The sequence below is a fragment of the Haemaphysalis longicornis genome, unplaced genomic scaffold (genome assembly GCF_048455015.1).
Source record: "Haemaphysalis longicornis isolate Haplotype H1 unplaced genomic scaffold, Haemaphysalis longicornis Haplotype H1 scaffold_8, whole genome shotgun sequence".
NCBI classification, from domain to species: domain Eukaryota; kingdom Metazoa; phylum Arthropoda; class Arachnida; order Ixodida; family Ixodidae; genus Haemaphysalis; species Haemaphysalis longicornis.
Window position 1 is genome coordinate 140529597 of NW_027526445.1, and position 14337 is coordinate 140543933.

The 14337-nt window shown below is 48.4% G+C and overlaps 1 protein-coding gene across 1 annotated transcript in view; it reads left to right on the top strand.

Moving 5' to 3' along the window:
• The window catches only part of LOC144149797 (homeobox protein six1a-like), an 80642-nt gene that overhangs the window by 41651 nt on the left and 24654 nt on the right, over positions 1-14337 (top strand). The gene's annotated exons all lie outside the window — the stretch shown is intronic.

Below are 14337 nucleotides of genomic sequence, written 5' to 3' on the forward strand. Positions count from 1 at the left end.
AACCTTAACCTCTCTTAATCTTAACCTGGTTTGTGCACCGTTTCCCCACTATGTATAAGTCACAAGCACTTCACTCTACCCTGCCATCAATTCTGAGTAATTCTTGTGAATTAAATAGAGCAACACACCGACAGTTGCGCGAACTTTTCGCATCTACGTTGTGAGCAACAGCTTTCATGGTGTGATCCTTGGGAAGGTGCACGTATGTTTTCCTTGCAAGCATCGGTTTATTCCTTTTTATGTTCTTATTGCATTCTTGCCGCCTTTGTGCCACATATCTTTTTGCCATCATAATGCAACTTCTGTGCACTCTTATTGTTGTATACTCACCCTATCAAACCTCGGCTTACAATATTTTCTCTACATGTCGAGTTTTCTTTTGTTTATACGATTAAGTTGATCATGCTATATATGTTTGAAGTCAATCATTGCTGTCTTAATGAATCCTACTCTATTATACTGTTTTTGTAGTAAATTGCACGTTACCAAGTTAAACACTTCGCCTTAACCCATTCTTCAACAATGTTCATTTACACCTCATACGCTGCTGTAAACGTCATATGCTGCAAATGTAACGGTCTTCAGGGACCAGTCAAGCTACCTAGAGCGGCTTTTAGCCCCCGAAGTACCGTCCAGACTTTTCTGGAAAAATAAAGATTGATTGATTGATTACGCACGCCACTTGGCATCCGGAAGCTGCCGACTAGGTTGAGTGCATGTAAAGACACCTACATGGCTGAGGTCGGTCCAGGGCAAATGCTGAGAGCACCTTGCAATCGAAGAAGCAACCAGTCACTCCGCTTTGCCTTGTGAAAGGCACTTGGGTAATAAACGACTCGCAATGAGCTGAAGCATCTGCTCGGTCGGCTTCTTCGCACTACACTAAGCTGGGGTCTACTGCATGATAAGAACGTGGTGCTTATTTACAGCCTGCGCGGACAGGTCATTGATTTCTTGAGCTAGCTGCTCATGGGGATGTACCACCATGGTCTGAAGGAGCTGCACATATAGATTCACCCATGCCCGAAACCGTGCAGTTAGAAGGATAGCCAGTTTTGTGGTCATTGACGACGTTCTGTGGTCGTCCAGCTATTGTGTAAACAGCACTCTAGAGCGACAGCACGCGAAAGCCCGTAGCGGAAGACTGGGGGAAAGGCTGTGGAAGAAAGACGTTCCTAACGATCTGCCATCTTAACGAAGCCCGAGCAAGGAATAAGGACGTCGTCACCGATACGATCGCGCATAAACAATAGCGGCGAACACTTTTGAGTGACAGCCCTGTGGCACCCCTGTCCCAGCGCGGGGGTCTGCAAAAATAAGACGGGGTTGCGCATGCCCCGTCGGCGCAGCTCTCTGGCGCCAGAGGTGACTGACAGGTCCATTGTCTCGTCAACGTCTGTCAGGAGATCGTCATCGTTTCTCGCTTCATCGTGAGGCCAGGAGGCAACAATGACCCACGCATGATACGATCTCGTGATAGTATACAGGGGCTCTTGAGTGACGCCGCTCTGGCAGGCGCATTTGAAAGACAAAAAAGTACAACCCACGTGGTACTACTGTTCGCCCCGGCGTTAACAATGCTCTCCGTGAAGCCGGCTGTGACGTGACGTCTCTATGCGACTAAGGCACCCTGCCCAGCGAAACAATAGCGGCTGCGACCCCTGCCGCCAATGTCGTGCTGGGAAACAAAAGATCGGCGGGTCGGATAGAGAGACGTGCGCCGATTGTTTCTTTCGCAAGGCGAGCAGACCAATTGTTGCTGCCCGCCGAGATGGCATGAGTCGATAGGTGACTCGGTGACGGACCAATCAGGCGTAAAAAGAGGCAAATGGCGCGTTGGCTCTGGATTGGCCCGTAGCTAAAGAATGGAGAAGCCAATGAGAACGTCAGCGGCCTGAGGTGCGGACGTCGTTTTAACCGTGCGTGACGGAGCCGTGTCACTCACTGCGCGGTAACAATCGAACACGTCGTGAGGAAGCAGAGAGGAGGCGAAAGAGAGATCTCGCGTGCTGCACAACGAACGAGAGTGAACAGTCTCCTCGTTTTCCCAGTTTGCCCTGCCCGAGAACTGCCCTAGAGCCGCTCCGTAAAAGGAGGAGTACGTTTCAACTGGCCCAAAGAGTAGTTAACTTCTGGACCCACGGCGATGGGAGAGGTCTTCCTACAGTCCAGAAGTCCCTGGGCGGTCGCCGCCTGGCGGGCCCTTTCGACCAGCCGAAGCTGAGCGTTCGGGGTTTGGACTTTCTAGAATGCCTCCTTAATGCTCCTGGCTAGGAGTTGCGTGTATTTTTTGTTTGTTGTCCATAGATTTCTATTGCGAGGGCAGTCCCTGGGCAGTTTTTAAGCAGTAGAAATGAGACCGCAAGCTATCATAGCCGACTGAGTGTTATAGATTTCGGAAGAGCAAGATTGACGTCTAATCTTTAACCTAAATGTTGGTCGTGCCAGGAGCTCTCGGTTGTGATTGTCCTCTGAACCACTTCGGTTTCCTTCCAAACGAACAACATAAATCGAACAATGTCATGCCGAAGGCCGTCCATGTTGCTCTCTGTGTACTTCCGAGGTTGTAGTCTGGCGCTGCACTCACCATAACTTGACACGGCGCCGGAACGCCTGCGGCGTCTTGGTGTTGTACAGTGGTCCTTGCGCCAGCTTGCTTACTCAGGAAGGGATACGGAGGATGGAAAGGTTGTAGAAGATGTTGGGATTCCCGCACAAGTGGGATTACTGAAAGGTAATATACGCGTAAGGACGCATAATGTTTAAGTCTTTATTAACACATGTAGGAAGACAACAAGATGCCAGAATGGGTGTTTGTCAATGACCGCCGTCCTTGAGCGCCCTCGCCCGTTTCTGGGAATGAGGAAGAAAGAAAAAAAAATAGTAAGAAAAGGAAGAGCGAGAAATATTGATGCGATGAGCAATTCTATTGCTCATACCGTAGCAACTCTTGCCGAGGCAAAGTTTACGTAAACCCAGCGCGGGCGCAGGGTCTTCTTCGTTTCTCGCCGGATGTGCCTGATACACAACGAAAAATAAAAAAAAAAAGACGTACACAGGCCGAACGGAAGAGCTGCCACTTTCACCTTTATTCTTCACTGACCTTCGTCGCCGAGGCGATCCATCAATCGCTTTAATTACACACTCCTGCTGCCTCCTTTGTGGCAGCGCCCATTCACGCGTCTTGAGCTTTAAGAAAGGAACAGTTGCTCCGTTTGTCGCAACGCGAACTCGCTCAAAAGGCGTGGGAAAGTATTTCGAGCTCTCAAGTTTGCCCGCAGTGGAAAGCAGCTCCGGGCATTCGCTGACGAAGCGGGTGATTCACGTCGAGGCGTCCTCATCAGCGCACGCGAAAGCCAGACCTTTCTCCTGGATTACGGTGCAGTCAACACCCCCTAGGTGACAATGCCCGAACACCGCATCCGCATTGTCGATGCTATCCAGCAGCCAGTACAATGACAAATATCAAAGTTGGAAAACAGTAAGGTGGTAACAATGCGTTTTGGAAAAAGCCATTGGAGGCAGATTCGCTAGGAAAGAACGCACTAAACTTCTTATCTGGGGTGCGTTTTCTACGGTGCTGCTCGTGAGTGCACATTTGTGTACATCGGGGTATTATGTTCGCTTTAGCGCAGAATAACCGTCCGTTGGGGCTGGATGAACTCAGGAAAGACGCTGTGATCTGCCCTCTGTTCTATTTCCTTTCCGCTCAAATTCGTCAGCCGGAATTTTCAAGGCCCTTGTTTCTCTTTTTCGTTAAATACCTTTTCGTTTTCAAGGTCTCGGTGATGAAAAATAGCAAAAGTGTCTATTGTGTTTGATGAACTTTCAGTGTATTCAGATTTTTAAAAGTTAAGCTCGTATTCTCATCGTATTCTTTTTTTTACCGGGTACTTTCACAGGAATTTCGCTGGTTGTGAAACAGTAGTTTTTTCTTTAGTTTTGCAAAGGAAACTTATGCTGGAAAGCCACGTTGTATAGCACTCCGATTTATACAACCGCGTGTATAGCGCAAGTTTAGTGGGCGTGTTTGAAAAGCGACGCTTCTTCAAAACTCGCGTCAAACTTCGAAATTTTCGAGGCCATATGCAGCACGAACATTTCAGGAGCAAGCTGGCTCAGTAGAATACCAAATCTGATTTCTTTGTCTTATCGTTGTTTTCGAAACACAATACACCAAGTATCGAATTTCTCACGATGCAGCAAACATGACCGAAAAAAAAGTTTACAATCCCTCCTTTAAAGAAAGTTTACAGAAGCGCGAAAGCTCTGTAACATCAAAACTGCGTCAAAACCTTCGCTAAAACTGCATTCAACTTTCGCTGAAACGGGGCGACCAATCGTGCTCCAAACCTTCAATGACTCGAATGGCAAACGACGAGCAAACCCATGGGAATTTTTCGCGCGCTAAGTGAACGCATATATATCTATACGAGGGATCTAAGTGTACATTGATACGCGGTTTATAAGATAAAGGTATACTATTGTGCGCGTTCTTTGTGATCGGTGGGTGTATTGTCTGATATACATGTCCGTTCCGTTTTCGCACCTTATCATCCATAATGTGGTTCTGATGCTTCTTTTGTGGTTTTCTTAAAATAATTCTGAGCTCTATGCTGTATGGCCCGTTAGCCTGACGCCCGCGCTCGGCGTCTTAGGCCTTGGCGCACTGGAATTCTTGCCCACGGAGATCGTTTTTGCCCACGGCGATGAAACAGTTGAAGGGGGACGACGTATACAGCTTTGCTGTAAAAAAGAATGCCCAACCTAGCATTATCCCGGACGTTACGGGCTTGTAGAGAAGGAAGAAATTCACGTACTCCTCCGTCTAACGACGCCGATGGTTGAACGCAAAGCTTTCTTCGTGCCAGATCGAATAGCGAAAGGTCAAAGTCAAAGCCGATGCTATCGAAAGACGAAACTGCGTGCGTGACAAAGCACAACGAGTCAATGTCCAAAGCGTCTGCGAATGAAAGTCCAAACTCAGACGGCATCCAAGGAGTCCCTCACTTGAAAGCTTCGCGTTCAGCCATCGTCGTCATTAGACAGGTGTGTGCATAACTTTTGTGGCACAAGTTGAGGAATCGTTTGTTTTAGATGCGCTAGATTCCGGTGCACACAAAATGGCTAAAAAATGGAGAAAGCGTCCGTGCTAAATTGTAAGCTTGCAGATGTGGTACTTAACATTACCAGGCGCACGCTTCGACCTAAAATGTGGCCGGCTGATGTCGAGGTTAAACCCTAAGGCAACACTGATTCAACCCCACTCGCTGACTGTCACCTAACCTCAGTTCAGTTGTTCACCTCGGGAGGTTTCCCTGGTGTTGACGCTTATTTCATTTTGATCAAAGTGAGGCCCCTCTGATGGATAGTAAAAAGCGGTGTGCCTCGAGCGGCATTTTGCGGGCCCTAGGCGAGAATTTTCGCGGCTGACCATGTTTGCTTAATTATCTTTTTTGTCCGAACGTTGAAGGGGCGTTAAATCCGTCTACTTTATAAGGCGAACGCTATATATACGCCTATATATAAAAAACACTGTTTTACTAATCTCGTCTAGCCTGCATGCCAGCCTATCTCAAGATGCTTATCAGAAAAGAAGGTTCGGTCATGGTCCCCGTGCGGCGTTAACCCGTAGTGCGACGAATCAGTCGGGCGGGGGTCCAATGAACGGCGTCGACGCGGACGTCGTGCCCACTCCGACGAAGGGAGCGACACCCGCATAACGCCTCGTTTTCGTTTCAGCGACGCCAGCAATCCTTCAATCTGCGTCTGACCCCCAAAGTTAGGAAAAGGGGGGGGGGGGGGGGTGACGAGGGCTTAGACAATCGACCAATCATAAGTGAAGCCACGGCGCGTACGAAATAAAGATCTACGCAGGCAGATCCGGTCGGAGCGAGAGAAACGAACCCCGCCGAAACGCGCGTCAACACCTGCCCACACCGCTATTGTTCTCACCCACTACCGGGCGCCACCGACGCGCTTGATCCTCAGCGCATGCGCAGTACGGGCCTCATCAACGCGAGGCGTGCCACCCCCACCCTCAGGCCCCCGCAGCCTGTCCTCTTCCCTCCTTCTAACCGCAGCAATGGCGCGGCGGCCACGCAATCTGCTTGCCAGGGGGCGCGGCGGGCGTCAGCGAATTAAAAAGAGCAGACGACGCCCGTCTCCCCCTCCATCGAGGCGGAGGCGAGCGCTGCAACCAGGCGCATTACCGCCGGTGCAACGGGCACGCCATTTCTGAAAGGGCCCCTCCAACGATTGCTGCTGCATGCGGTCTTTTGCGTGAGCGAGCGCTCCATTGAGGGCAGTAGTAGGGCAATGATTATTTGATCACCCCACCTTCGGAGGCGCTGTGCGCAGCGGAGATGCGACGGCAGACGATACAAAATTCTGCGCCGCTCTTCCCGCGTACTCGCAGCAGACGATACAACAAAAAGTTATAAATGAAAGAATACGGCTGGTGATGGGAGAAATGAAGGCTCTCGGCGTGGGGTGGGTGGTAGCAGTCACGTGATGGCTCTAGCTGGGGCGCCTTCCAGCGAACGCGCGATCGCGTGATTCGGGTCATTCGCGCCGTTTCGAGCGATAAATGCCGAATCAGAGTGGCACGTAAAATGCAAAATTCAAACGCAACCCTGCGCCGGAGGAAAAACGCCTTCACTTCGTCGTGCACCAGGAACTCGTTTTCTTTGTTATCGCGTCGATGCCCCGGCTTAAATGAGTTTAAACGATGTTTCGAGGCAATCTTCTTCCTGTGCGCGAGGGTATTCAAATTGTCCTTCAACGCCTTTTCCATTCCAGTCGCCGTAATTTTCTTTTTATCAGCCTACCAATCTTCCTGTAACGCCGAAATCTTTATATAATCTTGTTCCTGTAACGCAGAGGTCTTTTATTTTGTACGTGCTTTAGTGTAACTTAGGGATGCTCAAAACGTGAATTACTTTTTTGTTTTTCAGAGGGCTCTCGCATGTGCACACGAAAGTTCATTTTATTTTCGCGAAGTGAGGACCCTATACGGACTTTTTTCTCAAGAGTTAGATTAGCTGTGTCGCTCGGACCCCATGACTTTTTTGCACAAAGAAAATCAAATCGCATTCCTGTTTTGTTAAGCGTCTAGACCACGGAAAACTTCTATTAAGTATACGTTATGAGCAAATCGGACATGCATTTTCTAATACACTTTGAGAATAAAACAGCAATGGCGGGGGGCAGAGGATGGGGATGTGAAACATTGCGTTTTATACTAATATATACTAGAGGGAAATCTCGCGCTAGTGTCTAGGCGAGCCGCGCTTCAGAGAGGGTGCCGCCATGCAACGTGGAGGAATGTTCAACTTGACCGTAGCTTGGCTCGCGATCGCAAAAGTTGCATTGGCTCCAAAAGAATAACAACAATATTTACTGTAAAATGTTATTTAAAGTGTTTTATTAACAGAAAAGTAGGGCTCCAACAGATTTATCTGTCGGGGATGATTTAGAAGCTTCATTCCAGACAATCGATAAAAAGATGGTACCCTCTTTGGTTGATTTTGGCTTGAAAACCGAAAATAAGTAGCCAAGCCAAGTAGGAGAGGAACGTTGCTAGCGGCTATGGCGGCGCCCACGATGGCACGTGATTTCAGCGGCAGATTTATCTCTTGTATACATTAGTATGAACCTCTATGATAAGGAATAAGCGGAAATTAAGTCGCGAAAAAAAGAGGAAGGAAGGAAGGAAGGAAGAAAGAAATAAAGAAGCAAAGAAGCCAAGCGCTGGCGCAACGTGCGAAATTATAACATCTGTGTCGGCACAAAGAAGCTTGAACGCACAAAAGGCTAAGCAAGAAGAGAGATGCGGGTTGCAAACGCTTGCGGCCGTTCGAGAGACCGGCCGCGGAGTCTGTAAACAGGGCGGGCGCGTTGCGGGTCAACAAACGGTCGTGAGACGCGTGCGCGCAAAGTTTAGCGCTGCGCTCGCCGGCGGAATATTAATCAGGCGCGCCCGAGTTTTTTAGCGCGGGTAAGCAACACCGGCGCGATAAGGAAGGCCGCCGTATATCTGATGGCCGCTCCCCCGCCTTATCGGCGTCCTGCGATTAGCTATGCGCTCTCTATTTGGACCAAGTGACGTTTTACGACTCCCCCACTTTTTTTAAAGTTGAGATGTCATTAACATGAGCCAAGTAGCATACGAACTGTAAGTTCGAACTGACGTTTCCTGCTTATCTCGAAGTGTTGTTGTAAGATGCAAGGCCTGCTACTTATCTGGTCAGCACCGTCGGGTAATGAAGCTGTAGTGGACTTGTTTCCGTCGTTCGTTTTTTTTTTTTTTTTTTTTTAGTTCAGGCATTGACTTGGCAGCTACGTCACTAACGCTGCTTTTTGCTAGCTTACGATTGACATGTGTATCACCGGCTTGATGGAAGTGGTCAGCGGGCTTCGAAAGCCTGCAGCCTCTGGTAAACCTGTTGTTGATCACCGCTGCTGTTTATCGCTTTTTCGCACATCCCCCTTCCGCCCCCTTCCCCCCGTCCCCCAGAGGGAGCTATCTGGCGCACTTTTGAAGAAAATTCTCGTCTGTCACCGTCTGGATTTCGGATCATGGACCGTGCGGTCCAGTCTGTGGTTTAATCCCCACAGAGATAAATACACGAGTCTTTCTTTCTTCATTTCCTTCATTGCGTCCTCATACAAAGAACCGTTCCTTGTATACGATGCAAATGAGATCGATAACTCTGGTTATCAGCTGTGGTACATTTTTTTTAAGTAGGCTCCCGAAGAGCACTTCAATTTTCGGTACCCTATCCTCCATGGAATATTAACAACAACAAGCGCTTTTCACCATTATGCGTAAAGCCGTTACTAAGGGGAAATATTATTTATGTGATAATCTTTGTTTCGATCGCAAGACTTGCCGGCTGGCTGCCTTTCTAGCCCCGTATCAGCCACGCGCATTTAAAGGGTGCACCCCTGCAGAAATAGTGTACTGGCGGTGAAGCAAACCTTTGCATTGCGGTGAAGCTTACTTTTACTGCTGGCACTACGGAATGTTTCTCTTGTGAGGACCCAGGGATCATAACCTTTTTAAGTGCGAATGCACTTCTTAAGCGACCCTGAATCACGCGTCCACCGCCGTCCGTCCGTCCGCACCACATACCCACTTAGGGCGATTGGCCAAGAAAAGTTTTTAAGTGCGAAAGCGACCCCACCACATACCCACTTAGGGCGATTGGCCAAGAAAATCTCCAAATACAAACTTGGTGTGGCCCACATTGTTCGTACCGAAATGGCTGAAGTAGACCGAGAGGAAGGCTATTTATGATGAAGTATCATGGTTTTCCTGGAGGAAATATTTCCCTGTGGTTAGGCAGCAAGCATGATCAGGACCTGACGCTGCGGGTGTAATGTGGAGTGAATCACGCGTCCACCGCCGTCCGTCCGTCCGCACCACATACCCACTTAGGGCGATTGGCCAAAAAGAGTTCCTTCGCATCACCCGTGCATTCGCACTTCCCCATGCTCCCCTTCGGGGAAATGCGGGGGAATTTTTTTTATTACTGTGATGTCATTGCGAGTAATTGTCCAAAGCAAAATAATGCCTCGCATTTATTAAGAGGTCTCGGAGACGAAATGCACATTTATTTCATTAAAAAAGCTGCTTTGCTTCGGTATCAATCACGCCAATTTTAATGCACAGTTCGCAGGAATAATCTAGATACCAAGGAAAATAGATTCAACAGTGGCGGCTCACCAAACACTTCTAATCTGGTTCTTATGACGTCATAAGATCTTGTTTGCGCTTTTGGCGGCCGCCGACAAAAGCCACCTCAGGGAAACATAATTGTACGATTATTGATGTGCTTTTGGTTCCGTACGAGCGTATCGCTTCAATCCTAACGTTGCGGTTAGCAGACCTCTAATGCGTCACTTCTCACGTCGTGTAGCGTTGAACTTGAAAGTGGTCAGAAGATTTCTTGGTGTTGTTTTTTTCTCGCTAAAAGAAAACGTGGTTAGGGAGTTACCGAAGATTATTTCTTCCAACTTAAACAAAGTGGTATTTCGTCTTCATGGCCCTTTTAAGACAACAATCTCAGATGAAGCCGAATTTTCCTTCTCCGTGGATCTGACAGCCAGGAAGCTTCGACGGTATGGCATTCGACTATCTGGACATCATGTAGATTCAGATGAAGTTTGTTTTCTTCTCATCGAACCTGCGTTAGGGTGTTACAAGCCGTCAAGATGGTTGTGTACTTCGCACTCACGGCTTCTGGAATATTGTGAACACTATTCGCAAGCCTTACCGCAAATCGGAAGTTGTTTATCGGTGTGACCTTTACGCGCAGCACTGAAGCGTCCGAAAAATGCTCCTAGAGGGACTAGTGTTGAACAACTGAAGACGCGGTATAGGGATCTTGGCGAAAAAAACAATCACCTTGTCTGAAAATCTGGTTGGCAGTGATGATCATACTGCCTTAACGTTTATCTCTGGCCCGTTCGTATTTCGGGAACCGGGTCCAAAGGCGTTTCTAACATATAAGTCCGTTGCAGAACAGAAGGGTATATGGTAGTTCGGTCCTTGTATACCTAGTCTTATAGGCCTTGAATGACACCATTCATTCTGGAACTGATGCTGTTTGTTGTCGAGTCTGCCTGCTACACGGCGTAAATTAGCTGTCTGTAAACAACATTTTTTAAAAGTGAAGAGCACTTCGGAGGCTCGCCTTGTCGTTGTAGCTCGCTCACTGGACCGAAGTATGCGGCGTTCCGTCGTAACGGCTGTCGTCGGGGCGTAACCCAGGGGCTCCGAAAGGCCAGCGGTTCATATAGTCATAAGCGTTTGAAACTCGTGAACCGCTGGCGTTTGTCATACGTATCCCCGTTGTTTAGCGCAAAGAAAACTGTAGGTACATTTGGGGCAAAATATACGTAATCAACCGGCAGCGCCCGCGTTCATTTAGTTAGGAACACTCGTTGGGTTGTTTTTTACGATAGCAAGCGAAAAAAAGTGGCGGTGCAATGCCAGAACGTGTGGGAGAAAAAACAAGCACAAGAAGAACAGAAATCCCGTTGGTGCTGTTTCAGTCAGGGGGCGCGCGAGCACTGTGAAGGCGGGAAATTCGAATTGCTTTGGGTGGTAGCAGTGAGCGGACAACGGCGCTACAGCCCATTATGGCGAATCCCTGCTCTGCACTTCCCGCAGCTTTCACATTGAGTGGAATGGCTTTACTTTTTGGGAAGTCACCATCTACTTCGTCATGGAACGTAACGAGATTTACAAAGAGCGATCTCCGGTGCACTTCCCTGCCGCTCTAATTGATCTAACGATCTAACGCCGCGGGCTTTCGTTTCACGTTGACATTCTTGTCAAACACCGCCAGGCCAAAATGATTTTAAGCTAAACTATCACTATATTTGCTTTAGGAAACACAACGTGAACTATTCACTGAAGCGTTCTCAGCTTACTCTTCGGTTTATCTAGCAAGCAACTCCACTGAGGCGAAGTAAATTTTGCTTTTCGCTTTGAGTCTACGTCGTTTGTACTGTTACGACGCATTCTGTCGTATCTTTGTCGATGCCGATAACGAGAACTCTTTGCTTTGAGCTACTATTGCATATATATATATATATATATATATATATATATATATATATATATATATATATATATATATATATATATATATATATATATATATATATATATATATATACATATTGATACAGTAACGGCTTCTTAATTCGACCAGTTCGAAGTAATGAAAGTGAATGATAACAACAGTACACATGCGATTGGACATCACTTGTGCATGTCAACAATTTGATGCTTGAAATAGTCCGTTATCGAAGTCTGCCTTATTTCCTCCTTGACGGCGACACCAAGCACTTTTCACTCCAACCAGCGAATGCAGCCGAAGGCCTCCTATTCGCCTTCTTCAAAACGGAAGGAAATACGGGTGGAATTCCCTCCCGCCATTTCTTCCGAGCGGAAGGTCGCACCGGTGTTTCGTCATCGTTCTCCTCCGCGTCGTCACCAGCTGCGACCACCGCACACCTTGGCTCTCGCTTCCACGTCGACGTAGTCCCGAAGACATTTACCCCATATTTTAAACGAAAATCGCGTTTAGCCCGGTTTTCCGTTCTCTCTCCGTTCTCCCCTCCTTTCCGCAGGCGACGCTTCCCCACGTGTAAGCACCGGGTCCGTTTACTGGTCATGTGCTATTGGCGCCAAGCTGCCGGCGCGGTGGCATTGGTATAGTTCGAATTATCCGTGGTGAAACCTAGTGTCCCTACATAAGGTTACAAATGATCGGCACGCTTTTTCCGATTGTTCCGTGCCATCGCTGCGATCATTGGTCACTTCGCATCACGTTACATTTGTTTACACTACGATGGTTCATGGGAGCCGCCATTTTGTTGTTCATGCATTTTTTTTTTCGGTCAGCTGTGGTAGTCTCAGCTTCTCCTCCCTGGTTAGCGGCTGCGCACGAATGGCGTCGTTCCGAACGAGAATCAAAGATAACGCACTTCGCAGTATTTCAGCTGCTGAAGTGTGTCTGAAGAAGCCGTGTTGCAGCGTCTTATGCAGTTTTTTTAGAAATTAACTCGTCAAAGCTAGCGATGAGGCCCCAGAAGCGGAATCTGGCAACACTAATAAACATCAAAATGGCCGCCGTTGTTCACTTGCGTGCCTCAGTGACGCTTCACACTAGTTCGAATTGTCCATGGTGAGGCCTACTCGCACTCGAAGTAGCGCGCTTTTTGTACACGTAGGCTTCTACGGAGCTAAGCCAGACCAAATCGTACAGTTCGGCAATTCGGGATTGTAATATTGCTCAAGGGAAGGGAACTGTTCGTTCGAAGTATTGGTACACCGGTTGTAGTGTCAGCGCATGCGTGTCCCTGTACGGGAGACCACCGTAAACGGACGACGGTGCCGCGCAGGCTCTGCCCTGCTAATCTGCGCCCGCAAGCGTCAGCGACATTCGAAACCCGACCGGCGGCGGCAACACCCGAGCCCCTGATAGCGATGAGATCGCGACCGCCAGCTAAGCCATGTCGCGTTTGTCGTGCGCTTCTGCGGGCCGACGCGGGCTGATACAGCCACTGCTGAAACGGGAGAAGCCGACGCCGACGTTCGCACGTTTCGCGTATGTGAGGACGCTACACTGTCTTGTCTTCTGGGCCGCAACAGCATGGAAACGCGATGCGTGTGAACGTGCAAGGGCAGAATTCTGAGTCGTGTCCGTTTTGAACATGTCCATTTCGCGCCCAGTTCGATCGTGATGTCATTGCACTTGCGTAAGAAATATTAATATGCACAGCCACCGACAAAACTACCTTGCTTGTGTGCTGCGTAACATCCGGGCCATTTGCTTGCAGCCAAAAATGGCTTGGTCGAAATGGACACCTTGAGATGGACAAAATCCGATTGGGGTTACCGGTCATTGGTGGAATTCTCAGTTTAGTCCGTTTCCGAAATCTCCAATTGGCGCCCATTTCACGTGTGATGTGGTTGTGCTTGCGAGGCCTCTGGCCAATGACGTGGCTGGACTTGGCTGTGCGGCGTCACATCCGGTGGCCTGCCCTCAGCCAGTCAGGGCTACTTCAGTAAAATATGCTGTTGGGCTAGTTGGTTCATTGCTTAAGGAAAAACGAGCGCTACAAACAAGGACAGAAAAAACGACGAAGCGCATCTGTCTCGTCGTTCTTCGTTTTTTCTGTCCTCGTTTGTAGCGCTCGTTTTTCCTTAAGCAGTCAGGGCTACCTCAAAGTGGACACTTTGAAACTGACATGAAATGAACAAACGCGAGAATTCCGCCTATTCTACACAGCATGTCTTCTTCTCTGTCCGTGCTCCAAAACGGAGAGAAACGGAATCATATTACTGCTTATCTTTATTTTATAAAGGAACAGGTTACAGGTGCGGGCAGCCCAAGCCAAGAAAGGCTTGGTTCCGTTCTCCCAAAAGCGGGTTACCCCCGAATTCATTCGAAGAACGACTTGAAAGCCCGAGGCACGACCAGATGCAAGAGCAAGGAGGGCCGGGTCCGGTGCCGCACATTTTCTTCAAGCTTGCATACCGTACTATTCTAACGCGCCCGCAATTGTAACGCGTCGTACAATTCAACATCCCTAATCCACAAGCATATCTTGGCGCCGATTGTACCGCTCACACATGAAATAATGCCGTTGAAAGACGTCTCAAAATTGCACAAAACATTTATTTGCAAATAAATCCAACCACGCTGTGGCGTGACACAGCGCTTCCGTGAAAAATGTGGTTCCCTTGTTTTCGCCAATCGGGAACACCCAAGATTTCCATTTCCGCCAAGACGATTACTTTGCGTTTGAGCGAAG